The 14,453-nt window shown below is 38.0% G+C and overlaps 1 protein-coding gene across 1 annotated transcript in view; it reads left to right on the forward strand.

Annotated features, from left to right (window-relative positions):
- The window catches only part of gjd1b (gap junction protein delta 1b), a 35,634-nt gene that overhangs the window by 12,587 nt on the left and 8,594 nt on the right, over nt 1–14,453 (forward strand). The window lies entirely within an intron of this gene.

Here is a 14,453-nt window from a genome sequence, read left to right on the forward strand (position 1 = left end):
CATAGTGAATGTAGTACGTCTGGATTAAATTCACTAAACACTACACACAAGGAGATGTACAGAGTTAATATTCACTTTTAAGCAAATAAAATGCATAAGTGAGTAGATAATTGTAGCATTGTTTATGCCCATCAAGTTTGGTTGTTAAGAAAAGTCTTTGTAGACAAGGATAGAATTAGAGTTAGGGTAGCATTGTTATTTAGTTTTCTTGTATGTCTTTTTCCAAGCGCTGGGCAGTGGGATGATTTTAGTCATTCACTCGGAAGTCAGAGATATCCATTACAAATATCCCACAACACAGCAACTGTCTAGCAGGATGTGACTTCACAGTGACAAGCGAGTGCGTAAGATGTGCGTAAACCATGTATAATTCCACTCAGTGACACACAAACACAGCACACATCGGCACAGCAGTGTAATCCTACAGGGATGCTGTTTTTTCTTAGACCAGCAGATTTAAAACAATAAAGGCTGAGAGAGAAAAGCGTTCCAAGTTATGCAATGTACATACAGTACATCACCTCCAAATTTACTCTTAAAGATCCACAGAAGCTTCACACAAATACATTTAAAGACCTTTAAAAGCCTTATGCAATTTCTCATTTAAAGTCAAACACAATAACGGTCACTTCCTGTTGCTGACTTGTGTGTGCGTGTGTCACGCAGGATTCTGGAAGTCAGTGCGGGTAAACGGATGGTTGTCCTGGCACAAAACTGTGCGTGGGGACCTTCCTCTCCTCTGTCCTTCTGCCTAGCCCTCCTCTGACTCTCTATATAAGGACATGTGGGTCTCTGCTGGGTTTGTGAAAGGAAGTACCTAAAATATACCTAAAATGTGCCGGTAATCCCATAGTTTGATATAACTGTGGTACTGAACAGCGCAGTCTCACATAAGAAACAGTGCTTTACCCGTGAGGCGTCGAAACATCACCCTAGTAATGTTTTAATCACATTTTGGAGAATTACAGAGAGACGGAGGCAATATCTTGAGATGTTTTTCATTACAGGACTGTATGAAGTACATTACCTAAGCTAATGTGTTTGTCCACCGAGAAGTCAGAAGAAGGTTTTGCAGAATTCATTGAAACAGGGTGTGAGATAAGCAAGGCTTCATGTAAAAATGCATTCCTTCATTTCTAGTCCAGTTTTATTCATTTTTTTTTTTTTTTACACAATGAAAAAAGCAATGCAAAAGGTTTGTCATTCTTTAGCTACGAATGTTTTCAATTGGCAGCTTTCAATTTACAATTAATTTACATTAAAATGGAATGAATATACATTTATTTTATTAAAGGATAATTTTATTAACATATTTTAAGAATATTTTGACAGTACAAGAGTTATAACAGAAAACTAGTTACGTAGGTCTGTCTTAGGAAGTCAGGTTTTTGGAAATTGAGGTTTGGATTATATTAGATTGGATTATATTAGTGCAGATAAAATATTGCTTTATTCATGCCGAAGGATTAATACGAAGGATTAATTTTTTTTAGCTATTAACAATTTCAAGTTATATTCAGAGGTCTGGTTACAATGGACCGTTGAATTTTAAAAGAACTAATGGATTTCCATTAACTAATTAAATGTTGCCTATATGTACGATTTTTCATGTATTAATGACTTTTGCCACTGTGTGTGTTACACACTCAGTTTAGTTCGATCTTAGTTTCTGTTTTCTTGGACTTTCAATTTGTGTCCATCAGTCACGTGTGTCTCTTTGTCTTCGGGTACGTTTACACAACAACGATATGCTTAATACGGAAACGTTTTTTCTTTGAGTTTACCGCATACAGACAATATTGGCCTACATTGTCAAAACGATCCACATTCTAACGGATCCGCGAAAACGACTAAAAGCTCTGTATTCTGCTGCCAGGCCATTAGATGGCGATGAAACACTATAGACTGAACACGTAATACACATGTGCATGACATCATCGTCTTCAGAGATTCACGTTGTTTACACGGAGACCGTTTTCAAAAACTTGCACTTTGAAACCCGTTTTCAAAAGTTTGCGTTTTCAGGCACCCAAAACGCCGTTGTCGTGTAAACGAACGGCCATTAGTTCCTCTCTGTCCAGTCTGTTGCTGTTGGTCGATGTTCGTGTTTGCTGCACACTGTTATGCCTGTCTACCTTTTTGTTTTAATAAACCACATTTATATTTGTATCCTGTCTTCAGCATCTTCATCTTCTTGTGACAGTGTGAACAGCTTGTAACGAAACTGAATTTCCTAGGTTGTTTATGAATGATATATAAGACACATGAAACAAAGGAAAGCGCGCTGCACATATTTACATATACATAAACATCACTCTCAGCAGCGTAGACGGCATCGGGATGTTCGTTAACAGCTGCAAAAGATACTTACAAATGTATTGTACTTCTAAGCAAAGAACGAAAAGAACTTTGCTGATAGGGGCCTTGAATTGAATTTAGGGCCCTATCTTGCACCCAGCGCAATTGACTTTGTACACCAACGCATGTATCATTCCTATTTTGCACCCGACGCACAGCAGACTTTTCCCTCCACAGACGCACGTCGGTAAATTAGGAAATTAACTTGCGCTTCCGGGGGCGGTTCAGCGAAAAGAGGAGGCGTGTTCCGGCGCAAACGTTCCCTGATGCTATTTTGCAGTTTCAGAAAACAATTCCGCCACAGACCAGGAAAAACCTAGTCTAAAGTCAGTGGCGCATTATTCAGATGCTATTTTAAGGGCGCATGCTTGGCCATAATGTAGCGTTTGCACAATGCGCATACACTTCTCTCATCTACACACAGACGCAGCAGTTGCCATTTTTGCAAACCATTAAGGAAAAATATTCCACACGAGGGAAATCATTGTTGTGTCCATGAAGATGTGAAAAAATAAGCATAAATCTAGCTTACACATTTACCCAAATTGTTATACGCCTGTTTAACCGAAGCTAATTTGGGTGTGTTTCTCCCATCCCCATACAATGTCACTTCTTTGTCTTTTACGGCCCTGACGAGAACGTCGGTCTCCTCGGCTGTGAACCGCTCCTGGCGGGCGCCTGGCAAATCCGCCGCTATAATAGCAATCCGCCATGGAACAAGCACGCCTGCTTTTAAAGGGAACGTGAGATGACGCTCTGATTGGTTTATTTCACATTACGGCCAAACCACACCTATGAATAATGAAGCTACTTCAGATCAACCCATTTTAGATTTGCGTCGGGTGCAAGAGTCATTTATCCCGCCGGTATAATAGCAACATCGAGATCCGCCCACAAAGTAACTTGCGTTTCGCGTTTGATACTTGCGTTTCAGATCGTTAAAATAGGGCCCTCAGTCTATTGAAGCTATTGTGGCTGTAGTTCACTTAACAGCCACCGGTGTCGCTATAAGGGTTTCTGAATTCTACATAAAGCTCCATTAAATTCACAGCTAATTAGTTCAAGTTGGGGAACATTATGTGGTGAACATTCAGGTGTGTGCCACATGCACAAAATACACCATTCTTATAACTTAAGCCACTCTGGTCATACAGTAAGTCAAACACGCTCTATTGGTACGGTTGCCAACTGTATATTGAAAAAAATTATAATAATCTTGCACCTATTTTTTTATTTCTAAGATAAAACTGCCATTTACTGGTACTGTTGGTGTCCAGAAGGCATTTAGGTCTTAAAGGGATAGTTCACTTTGAAATTAATTTTTGGTATGTTTTAGCTTACCTCAAGGGCATCCAAGATGTAGGTGTCTTTTTTTCCACAGTAGTTTCAATTTTGATATTTTTAGGTCAAACCGTTCTTGTCTGTCAGTCATATAATGCAGGTCTATGGTCACTGTCTCAAAGAGACGACGGGGAATTGTTTTAATTTGGACTCTGTGCATGCTCTTTGAGACAGTGACCATAGAGTGGTAAGCTAAAACATACCAAAAATTTATTTCAAAGTGAACTATCCCTTTAAATATCATCTACTGTAGTTACATTTTCTATTGTCTCCTTTCTTGTATGTGCACATGTGGCAAAAACCCACCCGTCGTATTTGCATTGTGTTACTGATTACATTTTAGTAAGAAATTAGTAATTTGTACACTAAAATAACTATGTTTGACATAACTATGTTTAAAACACAATTCCCATCCCTCCCAACAATGTATAAAAGGCTGTTATATGCCCATACATTATGCATACAGACATGAGTTTATGCATTATAATAGTTTGGCCTCAGAGAAGTGTGAGCACGGTGGAAAATCAAAAATGGAATATTAAATAGTTAACATAATTAATTAATGCAGTAATTTAAGCAATGGTAAGATATGCATGTAAAGCAAATCCCAGTCACACTTCACAGTCCGCAGCGCAGCTGAAAACGCCACAAGCTAAAACTGCACAGGAACATCAGCTTTCAGGTTCATTGATTCATTGAGGTCTTTTATCTTCTCTTCCCCATTTTTCCTTATATCCGACTCGTTCTCCTAATTTTCTGAAGCAGTAGGGAAAGAGAAAGAGCTGGGTTGAACTGAACTACATGATAGTTTGTTGCATTATGAAAAATGCTTTTCAAAACAAGCCCTTTCTTCGTGCCTCTCGGCTCCTTTGTGTTTTCTTCATCAGTCATCAGTGTGCCAGTGTAATTGCTGCTATCACACTGCTAGAGCTCAAAAAGAGGCTGAATAGAGCGCGACGGCTCAATATAGCAGGTCCTTATCACATAACTGAGGGAAAATCACTCTCTTGCTCTCCTTTCCCCTGTTCTCTCCAGCTTTCTGCCCTGTGTTGTTGCCGTGGTAACAGGCAGAGGGAGGAGAGTGATGCTGTGGGTACCATTGACGGGGGGAGTTTTGGGGGATTCTCGCCCTCACCGACTGAACGCCTTCACACCTCCTTACTACACACAGTCAGAGGCATTACAGGCTAGTGGTAGATGCACTTGATATCTAGTGTCCTTTCTCCACATAAAGTGGTTCAACAGTGCTTTCAATGTATTTATCAGGGAAATAAAGGTCATTGTATTACCATGTTGATTGATGATGTTACAGAATTTTACGCTGTAGTGTATTAATTTAATTCTTTTCAAAAAAGTCACCTCTATTTATATAGCGCTTTATACAATACAGATTGTTACAAAGCAGCTTTACAGTGATAAACAGGGAAACAATGATTCAATGATGTTAAATTCTTCTGTAAAGCAAATCTTTAAAAAAAAACAAAAAAACAATATGTTCAGCCGAAGTGTTGTTGGGATGAGCTCAGTTCATCTATAAAGCAGCTCTGGAGAAAACATTGATGCCATCAAGTATAATACTTAGAGCATAATATAAAGGTGCGGTGAGTCACATTTACCAATGCTCGGTAAATATTTGCTGGCAAAATCCTGTCATTTCAATTTAATTCATTTAAAATGACATGCGCGAGCTGGAATTTCGCATGAGGGTGAAAGATTTTCCCGTGCAGATTTCGCAAAGTGTTCAAGTTGGTCATGTGGATTCATGATGCATATTACTTCTGTATAAGCTGTGCTTCAAACATCAATAGCATATTTATTATAACATAGATTATTATTGACAGTAGACAACAGATCTTTTTAGTCCCTGGAAATTGTAACTTTTTCACTTAAACTTACATTTTATTTATTTCAATGGACATTCTATTGACTATAATGTCAACTTACTCTCATTGGAGTATTAGTAGACTTTAGACTGTTAGTAGACTGTTAGGTTAGGGTTCGGGTTAGTTGAGAGTTACAAAGTTACTTATAGTCAGTAGAATTTCTGTTGAGGAGCATCAAAATAAAGTTTTAGCCAATATTAATCCGACAGTCTACTAATACTCTAATGAGAGCTAGTTGATGTAGTTACTTAGTAGAAGATCTAAAGTGGACTATCAAAATAATGTGTTACCCAATAAACTCCCAACTCGAAGTATTATGCTGCGTTCACACCAAACGCGAATCTGCGTCAAAATTCGCGCCTGCCGCGTCTAGTTATACGCGTGACCACTTTGTGTGCATTCGCGCGTCAAGAGCGAAATAAGTTTGAAGCGAAATTTACGCGCGTCACGCGCGTCAGAGGCGAAAGTTTCGAACCCCGTTGGCGGCCATCTTTTTACAAGATGTCTGTTATTGATCGGTCATTTATCGAGAGAGTCGCTGCTCTGTATTTGCTCTGGAGAGCAGAACAGCGGCGTAGGGATCATCGTCGCTGTACTCGGGTCCACCAGACCCTCCGGAGGGTTTCAGGAGTTTCACAATTTGCTCCAGGAGCTAGGTTTGGTGGACCTAACGGTGAGGACGCTGACGAGGACCGCGTAGGCCGTAAGGCCTCGGCCTCGAGTGGTCGCTGCCTGACGAGCCCGCGCTCTACAGCCCGGCGCGAGGTTCACCCTCGCCCGCACCCACCTAATCTGTCATTTATTTTTGTTTTGATAATAAATGGAGTCAGCCTCCAAAGGTGAAACCTGTCCTGTGATTTTTGTTTTTATACACTAAATTGTGTTTGTTGTCTTTACATTAGAATAATAATGTTTCATTATAATCTAGAATAGATATGGAATAAATAGCATTCAATACAAAATGAGTATCTCTCATATATTGAAATCGAGTTTTTATGTGAAAGATTTGCTTTGTTGTGCATTTTAGTCATATTACAAAATAATTTATTGAGGCCAAACATAAAATAACATTGTAAACTGTCACTTCACCACGTGACAGCAGCAAGCAGGCTTCTGATTGGTTAACGCGGCGCGAATTGACGCAGAAGTTCAGATTTTTCAACTCGGGCGGCAGACGCGAATTCGCGTCAAACGCGTGAATGCACAAATAGCACTAATAAATTTCGCGCGTAACCAAACGCTCAATTCGCGCGAATGAGGCGAATTCGCGTCTACCGCGCCGCGCTAAACGCCTCATTCGCGCCGCAAGACCTCCAGACGCGCGTAAACGCGTCTTACCATTGACTTAACATTGAAATCACTCGCGCCAGACGCATATTCGCGTTTGGTGTGAACGCACCATTAAAGTCCCCCTGTGGTGAAAATCCAGCTTTTAATATTGTTTATATGTATATGTGGTGTTTTTAATGTGCTTTAAGACAAACTATATGCAAATTCATCAGTCAACACCATTGCTGAGTATTTTCTCCTTAAAACTGCAGTGAACCAAAGACAGTCTCAAAAACACGGTTTGAAATCGCTGGTGTTTCTGACGTCACAAACTACCTTGTAACCAATCAGATCAACGTGTTATCGTCAACGAATGGATCTCTGAGCTGGTGTGAGTGAGTGGAGGCGGGGTTCATTTATAGAACCGCATATAATAAATGAGGCAAGGGTGTAGACTAGAGTTACATTCAAGCTATTTTTAGGCAATAAGAATTTTATTTTCAAAGAAAAAAATAAAAATGAGTTTTAAGAGATAAAATAATTTACTACAGGGGGACTTTAAACTCCTGCGGCGTCCTGTGGAGGGTGCTCTGGGAGTATGGGGTCCGGGGCCCTTTGCTAAGGGCTATCTGTACGACCGGAGCAGGAGCTTGGTTCGCATTGCCGGCAGTAAGTCAGACTTGTTCCCGGTGCATGTTGGACTCCGGCAGGTTGCCCTTTGTCGCCGGTTCTGTTCATTATTTTTATGGACAGAATTTCTAGGCGCAGCCAGGGGCTGGAGGGTGTCAGGTTTGGGGACCACATGATTTCATCTCTGCTCTTTGCGGATGATGTTGTCATGCTGGCCCCATCAGACCAGGACCTTCGGCATGCACTGGGACGGTTTGCAGCCGAGTGTGAAGCGGCTGGGATGAGAATCAGCGCCGGTGACTTCAAGAAGTAAAGTCAAGAAGGTGACTTTAAAATTATGAACAGCTTCCAAATCCGAGGCCATGGTTCTCAGTCGGAAAAGGGTGGTTTGCCCACTTCAGGTTGGTGGAAAGTCCCTGCCTCAAGTGGAGGAGTTCAAGTATCCAAGTGCCCTGTACTGTTCGTTGTACAGACATGAGACCTCAAATGGTGTGGCTTGAAAGATATTTAAGAATTATGGTTGAGGCAGATATTTCCAAGTGAACCAGATGTTTGTTGAACGATCACTTTTGATGCACTCTGATGTGATGTAAGAACAAGTTGTGGTTTGAAACGGCTGGGCCCTTATATCTGAATAGATGGTTGTTGGCCAGAATGTGCAGCAGATTTAATGCCTTTGGCTTGTAAGACTAACAGTGTTTCTCTGTAAGAGCAACAGGATTGACTGTCTTTCATGCATCTGCTAATTATGAATTTGTCGACATTTAGGAGTAGAATATACAGTAGTGGCCAAAAGTGATGTCCGGAGGGAATATTTGTTTTTAATGCTAATTCTAAACTTGGTTATGATATTTGTCTGACAAAATTATTGGACAAAAAATGCAAACTAAAGCTAATGGTTTTATTTTACTATGCATAGAAAAACAAAATGCTAATTTATTTTAATGATTATCTTAATAGGCCATGATGAATTATGCATTTGATAACCAATATAATGTCTATATAACCTTGTTTCTTTTCCAAAGAAGGTGACTTGTACCTCTACACAAGACAAAGCAGACACTTTTATTTTCACTTTGTTTTAAAAATTATAGTGTATTTAAAATTTTAATAATACAGGTTGGTTGTAAATGCAATTTTATTATATCTTTTAGATTGAATGTGTCAGTTGCAATGGCTGGTATCACTGGGATTGCATGAGCAGACCAAACTTTCAGACCCTGTGTAAAGTGTGTTAATGAGAGTGTTTAAGTAAAAGTGTTTTTGCTAATTATATGTCATATATGTAGTGTAATGTAACTTCTGGTTTGTAAATAAAACTTCAGTTTTCTCTTTGATCTTTTTTTAATTCAAAATAAAACGATCATAATTTACTTTTATCTTTGATATTTACAGTAAATGTGCAAATCACATCTATTATTTTAGCCGCTAAATAAATGTCATTAAAATTAAAATTGGGATTATTGGGAATGTTTCCTGATAATATGGTGACGTTAAATTGTAAAAAGTCACAAAAAATATTATATTTAGCTACATTAAGTAACATTTTGGCTTATGTCTAAAGAACCTTTATTGAGGTGGATGAGGTGGATGGTCTTTATAACAAATAATTTTTTTTTACTTTTAATGTTTTTGTTCTTAAAAATAATAAATATTTATCTCAAAATAAATATAAATATAAAAATAAATATCTTTGATTAATAAACCAAACCATAGATATAATTTGAGAAACTCAAAAATAAATTTGGCTGTAACAAATGAGTTTATTTTTTATTTTATTTTTTTACTTCTTCTTTAATTTAAGCAGTTTTAAAATAGCCCTAAAATGTATTTTTGGACAGGAAACTAATGAGAGGTAAGCCAGACAGGAGGAAGATGAAAAGAGATGGAAGAGAGAATGTGAGGGGAACTAGTGAGGAGTTGGTGGGGTTTGGGGAATAGATAATCCAACGCTATTGGATGGCATTAAAGAACTTGTAATGCAGGAATCCCTCTATTGGCGGCAATGCGGATTAAAGGTTGTGGGTTTGGCATGTGGAAGATATTATATAATTCATCCTCTGATTAAATTTTTACCGTATTGGCAGTTTTTCTTTTATTATTCACTAAAATCTCATATTATTTGTCAGTGTTGTGTGTGTCTGTGTACATGTGTAATTCCCTGCACAGTTTTTCCTTTCTCCATTTCCCAGCATTGGACTCTTCTGATCAGTCTTGCTTCCTACTCTGTTAACCACACAAAGACAACATACTCCTACAAAGTGCACAGTGCTTGCAACGAGTTGCATAAAAGCATAAAACAAATAATACATTATCGTTACACACCTTGGCAAAGTCACCAGAAATGTAATCTTTGGTGAGTTTGGATTTCATGTCCAAGTGATGAAATATTAGGGAAACCTGCAATTGAGCACTGCTAGCAACATGTGATGTTCATTTGTTTTTCTCTAAGCATCAGTCATTTTAATGAAGACAATAGGTGTTAGTCATTTGTAGCTTGAACATTATCGATGTGTGGTGCTTTAAAGAGGAAGAATTTAAAGAAACTACTTGTCTGAAGTCACCTTCATTTATATAGCACTTTTTACAATACATATTGTATAGAAGTAGCTTTACAGTGATAATAGGACATCAATGGGACAAAGATTGTTTTGGCTGTAAAGCAGCCCTAGAAGAAAGTCATCGTCTAGTTTAAGTACGTTTTTGATTGATTCATTTCCATTATAAAAATCATTAGTTATTAACTTAGGGGCCGCTTACAGGACACTGTTTTTAACTGAAAACAGAAACATTTTAATGCGTTCTGGCTGTTCATTTACACGACACCGGTGTTTGGTGGCCTGAGAATGCAAACTTTGAAACAAGTTTTGAAAACGATACCGTTATCATCTCTGTGTAAACTTCAAAAATGTGAAAATGTGAAAACGGTGGCGGCGTACAAATGCGTATTATGTGTTTACTCTATAGGCATGAATTGATATATGCGCGTTTGAATGTGTCTTTGCATGGGTGCAAAGTCTTTCTTTACAAAGGGACATCGCCAAATTAAAAGTTTCTGCGGATCCATGAGAACGGGAATCATGGGGGAGTACTCTGGGTTCAGGTCAAATTCCGAGCTCGGAGCCCTCCCCCCGGACAGCACGTCAAATACGCATAACCTTTACTCTGCTTAATCATATGTAAGTGTGAACTTGTGAAATTGTTAATGTGTTATGTGTATGCCAGGTTAAAGAGATGTGTTTTTAGTCTAGATTTAAACTGACAGAGTGTGTCTGCTTCCCGAACAAAGCTAGGAAGACTGTTCCAGAGTTTTGGTGCTAAATTGGAAAAGGATCTACCGCCAGCAGTCGATTTTGATATTCTAGGTATTATCAACTGGCCAGAATTTTGACACCGCAATAGACGTGAAGGACTATAATGCGTTAAGAGCTCGCTCAAGTACTGGGGAGCTAAACCATTTAATGCTTTGTAAGTAATTAGCAAGATTTTAAAATGTATGTGATGTTTAATAGGGAGCCAATGCAGAACTGGGCTAATATGGTCATACATCCTGGTTCTGGTAAGAACTCGAGTTGCTGCGTTTTGGACCAACTGGAGTTTGTTTATTATGCGTGCAGGCAACCACACATAAAAGTATTACAATAATCTAGTTGAGGTCATGAACGCATGAACTTCCTTTTCTGCATTTGTCATTAAGAGCATATGTTGTAATTTAGATTAGTGTTGTCAAAAGTATGGACTTTGGTACCAAGTCGGTACTGAAATTTAAAAAATGTGACGATACCAGCATTTCCCTCTAGCATTTTGAGCGGATTCTTAAACACCTCTGATTGGCCATTGCATTCACACCATTCTTCCTAATGATCTCCCAAGGGTAGCATGTACAGAGTGAACAGCAACGGTCCTAGTACTGAGCCTTGTGGTACGCCATACTGAACTTGTGATCGATAAGACATCTCTTTATTTACTTCTACAAACTGATAACGGTCAGATAAGTATGATTTAAACCATGCTAATGCAATTCCCCTAATGCCAACATAATTTACGAGTCTATTCAAAAGAATGCTATGGTCAATAGTATCAAATGCAGCACTAAGATTCAGTAACACTAATAGAGAGATACAACCACGATCAGATTATGTATGTGCAACAGAGACCATGATGGTATGAGCTGAGCAGGGAAACCTCACTACCCTCAGCTCTGAGCTCCAATTTTGTTCATTTTGGACATGAATGATGATATTTTTAATGAAAACTGAGAGATTTCTGTCCTATGAAAAGGTTTTTATCATAATATATTGCAGCATTACCTCTTCTCTCACAGTGTCTGAAATGGTTTGAATAATGATTCAGTCTCTCTAAACCCACCCTTCTGAGAGCCATTCACAATCCCTTTAACTGTTGATTATCACATAACTTTGAACTGGGTGTACGTTTTCCTCCTGTCCAGACATGAACTCAGACTGAGCCAGGAGAAACGGAAACACTGCTGTTGATTGGATGCAGATTAAAGCTGCCTCTTTGACCTCACAGCTGGATAACAGGAACATAGTGCATAAATCATAATTAAGGGCTCCAATCCCATAATTCACTTTCCTGATGTGACACTTTCAACAGAGCACATAGAGAAACAATTAAAATCATAAAGTGAAATTTAACTGTAAAGCATTCGAAGATTTAAAACCTACATTAATACTGTATTCAGAATATATGCAGTTTACTTTCTATAAAGAGATAACCTCATATCAGAATTGAAGTCAACTAATTTTGGGCTCTTTTTGTGTGCTGGTTCTGATTCCAGCCGACAGACAATATGGGACACACATGATTAATGGAAATAATGTCAGGGAAAATGTTTTTAAGGTCAGCCTTCGTCAGAATAGGATTTAACATTTTAAAGTCTATAGACACATCTGACAAATATACAGACACGTTTATTTGACATAGTGAATTTGGCTTAATTAATCAATGGTTGACGATGAGTAATGAAACCTAACACCAAGACCATGTTTATGTGGTTCTGAATCAAGATTAAAGGCTTGTTCACACCAAGGACGATAAATACAATGATAATGATAAATATATAGTTCTAGAAATCGTTCAAAATATAAGAGAATAACAGAGTCCACACCACAACTATAACAATAACGGCACAGAGAACGGATATCGTTGCAGCAGATGACAAAACTGCAGCAAGTGCTTATGATAAACAGAAATATATCGTCCGCTGGTGTGGATGCAAATATAGTTATTGTTATAGTTATCTTTACAGTTATAATTCTTGGTGTGAACGACCTTCAGAATAAACAAAATGATATCGTCAGCTGATGTGGATGCTATAGTTATCTTTAAAAGTTATCATTTTTGGTGTGAATGGGCCTTAAGATTCCTAATATATCGTTATACCACTCGCTTGAATAGATGTTCAAGTGCTGAATTTGATTTAAAAATGAATGAGATCTGAAAAGCGACTACACTTCTGGATGAGGACATCAAGAAATATATGGTAGCTCTCTGTTTAAATTTCTTAGAGGTGGGAGATGGTCAAAATCCTTACCACGATATATTCATTTTCAACCACAGTAAGGAACCCCATCACGTTATAGTAATTCTGTCTGAAATCAGAGACGCTTCTGATTGAAATTAAAGCCATATCCTATATTTGTCAACATTGTTGATTAAATGACTGCTCATTACATTTGGAAACAAAGTAAAACTCACATCAACTGGCTATTTTTTAAGACAACCAAATAGATTCTTCACTGATGCTTACTGACTCTGGCTTACAACAAAAACAGCCATTATCTAAATCCCGTAATTACTTTCTCCCGCCGGGTAACTGACCATCAGACTTTTCACCTGCGACATCTGATCATATTTTCATTAATACTTTTTTTAGAACGGCTTAATCTTGCTTTGAAAAAAAAGAACAATATTTAAATCTCTTAATTGCCTTTAAACACTCTACGACTGTATTCCGTGTGTGAGTTTAGTTGAAATGTACAACTACAAATGACAACTGGTTGTCTGTCACACATCATTGTCATACGGCAATGAGGCCACGATTTGCAGGTTATTCTTTTCTGTCAATTGCTAATGTTATGAACTGAAAATTACTGAAAATGAGTATGGAGGAGACTGGACACAACCATGTATCTGAAGGGGTTTAAAAACTAAATTTGAAAAAGCATAAAATGGAAAGTCCTGATATTTTTTTTTTTATAATTGTTTAATGACATATTAAGGTGTCAGGCATTACACAAGCCTACTGTGAGTAAGAAAAAGGAAGTGATAACATTTTTACCACAAAGCAGAAAGTACGTAATGATGTGTGCCAGAATATAACTACATTCGCCATCATTTTACTATTATTTGATGAAGCAATGCTGCCATGACTTCTGGAAAATGTACACAAACGTGTCTTTTATTTGAAATGTGCTTTGTACTTTTTGCCAGGATTTGTAGCTTTGTTCAGGGAGGCATAAAATATCTGGTTATATCCATCTGGTTGTCTGTAGTCAAAATGCAAAGCAAAAGTTTTTTTTTTTTTTTTTTTTTTCACATACTTGATCTATGTAGTTTACAAGAAAAATGGGCCTATTAGAGTTTTTGAAATTAATTTAAGTAAGTCAGATTCTATTGCAAGCAATTTTTTTGTTGTTGTCATTCAGGACACGACATGACCGACTGTTAACAAATGCAAATCACAGTAGTGTTTAAAGCTGTGTCTCTATATTCGCTCAGAGTGAGAGTTTTTAGACATATCATGTGCATAATGCAGTAATGCCTCTGGTGTCTAATGTGCCTCATGAGTTCAGCACAATGGCAAGATGTCAAAATGTCCCAAAAAAATTCTGTCGACACTGACAGCTACTCTTTTATCTCCTTCGGAGGTCGTGTTAAAGCTAAAGTCATTGCTATGGTGACAATTCTAGATTTACTGGATATTGAGATATGCTGTCCAAACAACTG

Source organism: Leuciscus leuciscus (genome assembly GCF_965113295.1).
Source record: "Leuciscus leuciscus genome assembly, chromosome: 9".
NCBI classification, from domain to species: Eukaryota; Metazoa; Chordata; class Actinopteri; order Cypriniformes; family Leuciscidae; genus Leuciscus; species Leuciscus leuciscus.